Source organism: Myotis lucifugus, unplaced genomic scaffold, assembly GCF_000147115.1.
Source record: "Myotis lucifugus unplaced genomic scaffold, Myoluc2.0 scaffold_37, whole genome shotgun sequence".
NCBI lineage: Eukaryota > Metazoa > Chordata > Mammalia > Chiroptera > Vespertilionidae > Myotis > Myotis lucifugus.
Window position 1 is genome coordinate 339,505 of NW_005871085.1, and position 6,463 is coordinate 345,967.

Below are 6,463 nucleotides of genomic sequence, written 5' to 3' on the forward strand. Positions count from 1 at the left end.
TGGAACAAGCCGACAGACAATCACACCCACAGAGGACAGTCCAATGGACAGTGAATAACCCCACAGGACACAGCCTGACAGAAAACCACCGCCTGCACACGACAGCCAGGGTGACCCTAACAGCCCGCCCCTCCCAGGGCTCAGGCCGGCTGACGGTCATACCCACAGAGGACACAGACAGAACTTGTGGACCCCAACTGACTGGTCCGGACAGGAGCCACAGGAAGAGGTCCAAGCCACGCTCTCACAGCCCAGGCCCCCGGGGAGGACCAAGCTGCAGCCCCTTTACTGCCTGACGTCCCTCTCCCACCACCCAGACCCAGGGCAGCAGGAGGGGCTGTGAACACCAGGGGCTTGGGAGCTGGAGATGGGAGAAGGGGCTTCCCAGGCTCAGTCCTGATGCAGGCAAAGCGCTGGCCAGCTCTGCGGTCCTGGCTTCAGTGGGCATCGGGGAGCGTGAGGGCCCGGGGTACATGCCAAACACCCTTCTCCTGCGAGAGCAGCCCAATGGGCACCCAGTAGGTCATGTTCATGGGATGGATGGACGCTGTTACAGAAAATGTTCATTCAAACAGGTGGGGTTGGCAGGGGGGCTGCACTAAGTTCAGCTCAGCTGGGGCGGGAGGGGTGCCAGACAGGAACAGGAAGCAGTGCCTGGGTGAGAGCCCTGCTGGGAGAGGAGGCTCCCCTGCGCTGAGAGCCAGGACTGGCCAGGGGACCCAACACAGACCCTGAGCCTATCTGTACACAGAAACCCCAAATCTGGAACCAACCTCCATAGGGTGGCAGCGGCTCTTCCCAGCCCCAACTTCTGTCCTGAGACCACCCTGGCCCTGAACTCCGAGGGACTAGATGTGCCCGAGGACACTTGTGAGGTGGGAAGAAAATGATGTAAATACAGCAGAGAAGCAACCACTTTGCAGGGTGTCCGCTCTGTGCCAGACGCTGCCCAAATCCTTATCCTCTCCTCTGATCCTCACAGTCCCGTGAGGTGGGGTCTTGGCCCCGATTTAAAGAGGAGGACACAGACTTCTGAGAGAGGAATCGCTTTTCTGAAGGTAACATAGGTGGTGAGTCACACTTGAACCCGAATCTTTTAGTCCAGAGTCTGGGCTTTGAACCCTTGGGCTCCTGCAGGAACGCAGCCAGGGGTTAACAGGTCAGGGGTCTGGTCACACAGGACCTGTATTTCTCAGCTGTCACCCCACCACCTACACTACCGTCTTCACTGCCTGTTCCTCCTAGTGTGTGCTGGGCTGAGGCACTTACGGGATGGCCCTCCTTTCACCATGGGGCCAGGATGTTAAAGGGAGTTAATAATGGAGGGACCCAAGACAAAGGAGGTTCTTGGGAGGAAAGGCAAGGCCTCGTCATGCTCCCCCACCTCAGAGGAAGACTCCCTCTGGGCCAGCCTTGAGGACCAGGGCTTGGCTTCACTGCAGGAGCCCCTCTGTGGGGCTGGCCTGGGAGGCCGGGCCGTAGGGCTTGCCGTCCCCCAGGTGGGGCTCAGCTGTCTTCACAATCCAGACTTGCAATGGATGAGTCCACAGGAGGGAATGACCGAGTGTGGATGTGTGTGGTGGCCGGTGGTGTTGAGGGGCCAGAGCTGGAGATGAGGCTGGAGAGGTCAGGATGGGGATGGGGGAGGTGACGGACGGGATGGAGTGGTGGTGACGCAGTGGCGTGGCGAGGCGAGATGCACGGACAGCATTCTTACCTCTAATTGGTGAACCACCTGGCGAGGTAATTTGAATGCAAATAAGATCAGAGAGAAGCATTAGTACAAAAGGAAGGAAAGCCACAAAAAGCCAAATCAGATAAAATAAAACGCGAGAAAGGGCCTTATATACACGGAGAAATTGAGGCCCGAGTCAGGCTGACGCAGGTAATGTGTGTGCAAGCACCGGAGCTGAGTGTGGGGGGAGCTGTGTCCCCCGGGTCACCGGCACTACTCCGAGGAGTGGGGGAGTGGGGTGGGGGTCGCAGGGCTGGGGGTGATGGGCATCAGGATGGTGAGTCGGGGCTCCTGCAGACCCCACTGGCTGAGGCCAACGGAGGGGGGAGGTGAAGAAAAGAGGTAGCCACTCCACCCCGCAGGGCCACCCAAATCCACAGGTGGGGTAGATTTCAAAACAAAGCACTTACCAAAACAAACCCGGGCATTTAAGCAGACAGAAGGGCAAAAAGGAGGGCTCACCATAGGTGATCACCAGGTCTCCCTGAACAAACACACCGGCTCACCCTGCCGCTAGTCCAGGCTGAGCTTACAACCTAGTGGCAGACCCTGTAAAGCCCACTCATCCCTCTACAAACTGAGTGACTATTGAGCTTCTCCCCAACCTGACTGGTGAGAGCCAGAGGCCAGTGCCCACCCTGTGTCTGTTCAGTGCTTCGCAATCCTGGGAGCAGTAGCCAAGTGCTCACCCTCCCAATGCCCAATGCAGGGCTAGTGTGAGGTCTGAGCAGGCTCTCTTCCCAACGGGGCCTCCTCTGAGGCTGTGCACAGGCCCCTTCTCCCCCATCCAGCCCCAACCCTGCCTCCCCTTCTCGTCTCTGTCCACTTCTGGGGGAGGGAAGTGCCAAGAGACAACACTGATCACGATCCCATGGACCTGAGGACACACACCTGGGGGAGTTACCATCCATCACCCGCCCAGGGGGACTTATCCATCTCCACAGAGGAGTGAGCAAACAGAGGCTGAGGAAAACCCGTGACCGGCCCAAAGCTCAAGGTCACATAGCTTTTGAGTGAAGTGGCAGGAACGGACTCAGTTTGTCTGGCTCAGGGCCCTCCTGCAAACACAGAGGCTAGAGAGAAGGCAAAGGCAGCTATCGGGGCCTGGCGTGTGTGTGTGTGTGCGTGTGTGTGTGTGTGTGTGTGTGTGGCGGGGGGGGGGGGGGGGTGTGTGTGTGCAGAGATTGTCTAGAAAGAGCCACGGTCACAATGACCCTCCAAACTCGGTCCACGGACCTTCACCGTCCCCCAAACCCTGGCAGGGGGTCCACAAGGTCAAAGTAATTTTCATAAGACTAAGAAATTATTTGCCTTTTTCACTCTTGTTCTCTCATAAACATGCGGTGGAGTTTTCCAGAGGCTCCACGATGTGCGATATTGCAACCGACCCGAACGCAGAAGCAGACGTGAGAATCCAGCCGTCCTCTAGTAAGCCCAAAATTAAAGAAGATCTGTAAGAGTGTACAACAATGCTGCTCTCTTCTCACTAAATGTTTTGTTTGAGAAAATATGATTATTTTTCATTAAATTTATATTGTTTATCTTAACATGTAATGGGGTTTTAAGTTATTTTAAAGTAGATTAACAAGTATCTAAATCTTCTCAGTCTTATTATCTAATATGGCAAAAAGCAACAGATAAAACCCACACAAACAAAAGCTCTTTGAGGTCTTCTGATATTTACAATCAACGGTCCTGAGATCAAAAAGTTGACAACCGCTGACCTACTCCTGCAGTCCAGCCTAACCTGGGAGGGGTGGCCGTGTAAACGGTCCAGTCTGGGACCCCTAGCTCCTGGCCTCAGCTCTTCTAAAACCCAACTTGCATCCTGGCCGGGTGGCTCAGATGGTTCGAGCATCATCCTGTACACCAAAGGGTTGTGGATTTGATTCCCGGTCAGGGCACACACCCAGGTTGCGGATTTGCTCCTTATTCGGGGTGTGTGAGGGAGGCAAATTGATTGATGTGTCTCTCTCACATTGATTCTCCTTCTCCCTTCCTTTCTCTAAAATCAAATTCAAAAATTAAAAAAGAAATTAAAACCTAACCTGCGGTGTGATCAGTCTCTGGACATCTCAGAGTAGCCATTTTTCCGTTAAACTGAAATAAGAATTTGCCTTTTCCATTTCACAAGGTGGAACCTGGGAGTCAGCACTGCCTGGGAGCTGCCAGTGTGCTCAGGCCAAAGGGAAACTGTGACCACGAGCCCACAGTATGTTCTCCTGGCACACATGGAGGATGGATGGCAGGGCAGAATGGGGGGACAGGCTGGGGCTGGCCAGCAGAGTGTGTGTGCGTGTGTGTGTCGGGGGGGGGGGCCTCAGGCCCACTCCAATCTGGGGTCTGTGGGCTTTGAGTGAGCAGGTGGACATGTATGTTATGTTGTCCTCGATGCGTAAACCATGACGGGATGGCGGCTCACACACTCAGGCCACCGGGATGAGTGGAGCACGGGATGCCCTTTGGGGCTCTGTCCAGGCACAGCAAGTGGCCAATAGCTCTTCTCGGAGCCCCATGTGGGAGGTGAGTCCCCACTCACTGCCCAGTGACACCGCCTGCTCCTGACTCGATTGCCACTCTCTCTGAGCCTGTCCCATTCCTGCTGGGCCCACCCTGGCTCCCAAGTTCAAACTCTCCAAGAGACTCATGTTGTAGCAGGTCACAGCCCTTCAGTGAGGAACACGCCTGTGGTGCAGAGCTCACACCTGGATATACACCACCAGCTGCCCTCCTACCCAGCGCTGCTCTGGGGCCAAACCCTGGTGACATGTGCTGTGGCCTGGCCCAAAGATGCCTGAGGAGTTCTGGGCACTGGTCAGGAGGGGCCTGAGGTCTGGACACAATGGAACTGTGGCGCTCTGCAGCCCTCGCAGGGCCCAGCCATTCCCCAGGCCCCAGGTCCTGCATATGTGATACCAGAAGGCTCCTGGGGGCCTCACACAGGGAGCTCCCTGGCCCTGCACTTCCACATGTGACCCCAGGTGACCTTCTTAACTCAGCCATAAAGTGGGCATGATAAGCACAGCCTGTCCCACTTCTCAGGGATGCTGGAGAATCCAGTGCAACCAAAGGCAGGAAGGCGCTTTGTAAACTGTCGGTGATGCATAAACCGTGAAAGTCCCTGTAAACAGCCGAGTGCTCAGGGCCTGATTCCACTCTAAGAAGGGATGTCTCTGTCAATGGGCATGGAACAGCCCAGCACATTCTGAAGTGACAAGAGGATAGCGGCAGCTGCTACTGGGATCAGGGGCCAGGGGCCGGCAGTGATGGAGAAGAGTCCTGTCCATTACCTCTACCAGAGGTGAGATGGCTGAGTCCCCTCAGGCACCATTCTATCCTAGGAGCTGGATTTTGGGCCTACAAACCTCAGGTCACAGCTGCCAGGGGCAGAAAGGTCTAACAAAGAGGTCTTTCCTGGACCGGGGAAGCAGAAGGAGTAGACATCAGTCCGTAGGGACAAGGTTGAAGGTCACGTTCATGAAATAATTCATCAACAAGGGCTCAGAGATACCTGTCCCTTAGCCAGGCTTGTGGGGGGCACTGGGGAGACTTCGTAGAGGGGAGCCAGCCCCAGGCCCTCCCTGAAAGGACAGCCCAGCCGAAGTGAGCAGAGCTGGAGCCAGGTGGTAAACATGCGAAGCGGGATGAGTCCTGAAGGAGGTTTTAGGCGGAGGAGGTGGGGCGTTACATCCTGGCGAATGTGAGCAGAGGGCCAGGATGGGGCCAGGGAGGCTCAGTGCAAGAGGCGCAAGCCCCGTTCCCGGAGCCCTCACCGTAAGATACACCAGGCAGGAAAGTAAAGCTCTGACTGCCACTGTCTCGCTCAGTGCTCCCTGAAACCCCCTTTTAAAGATGAAAACACTGAAACTCAAAGAAGTTAAATAACTGAGGCCACAGAGCTCTAAGGGGTGCAGCCAGGACCCAATGAAAGAAAGCTGGAGAGGTGAGCAGGGGGAGATAGAGAAGGGTGTGTGCCTGTTCAGGAAGGCAAAGAGGGTGCCAGAGTGCAGAGGGACAGGAGCAGAAGCCTCTGACGGCTGCTGGAGGATGGATTCGAGGGGGGAGCCTGGAGGCAGGGCGAGTTGGTGACCTGGGACATGGCCAAGGCAGGTGGCAACAGGAGGAAGGGCACCAACTCGAGAGTCGTGATGCCAAATCAAGAGGACCTGGTGGTTCCTCATCGGAGGAGGCGTCCGGGTTTCAGGCCGGGAGGCTGCCGCGCACAGAGGAGGCTACGGCTGTCTGGGAAGGTCACCACTCATCACGGTCAGGGTGCACCAGAAGGCAGGCACAGTTTTTGGTCTAGAGCACAGGGAAGATGTCTGGGCTGGAGAGACAGATCTGGGAGTTGCAGGAGTGGAGATGGTACCAGGAGCTACAGGAAAAGGTGAGCAGGCCCAGGGCAAGCCTCTGTCCACGGGGCGAGGGGAGGGCTCCCGGGCTCCCCAGCTGAGGAACAAGCAGAGGAAGAGGGGACTGCAGGGCAGACAGAGAAGTAAGAGAAAAGCCAGGAGGCCTGGGAGGGGGTGGTGGGGAAGGAGGGAGGGTGTGAACTGCTGCTGAGAGGACGAGGAGGCTGAGGCCTGGGCAGCAACTGGGTGGAGTACTGGGCGGCGGCCAACTCACAGGCCAGTGAATGGGTGGCACAGGGCCCGGCACACAGCAAGCACTACATAAATACTTGATGAACGCACGCGCAAGACAGCGTGCCTTCCAGAACTGCTGCCA

The 6,463-nt window shown here is 56.4% G+C and overlaps 1 protein-coding gene across 1 annotated transcript in view; it reads right to left on the bottom strand.

Moving 5' to 3' along the window:
* The window catches only part of PTPRF (protein tyrosine phosphatase, receptor type F), an 82,398-nt gene that overhangs the window by 41,625 nt on the left and 34,310 nt on the right, over positions 1-6,463 (bottom strand). The window lies entirely within an intron of this gene.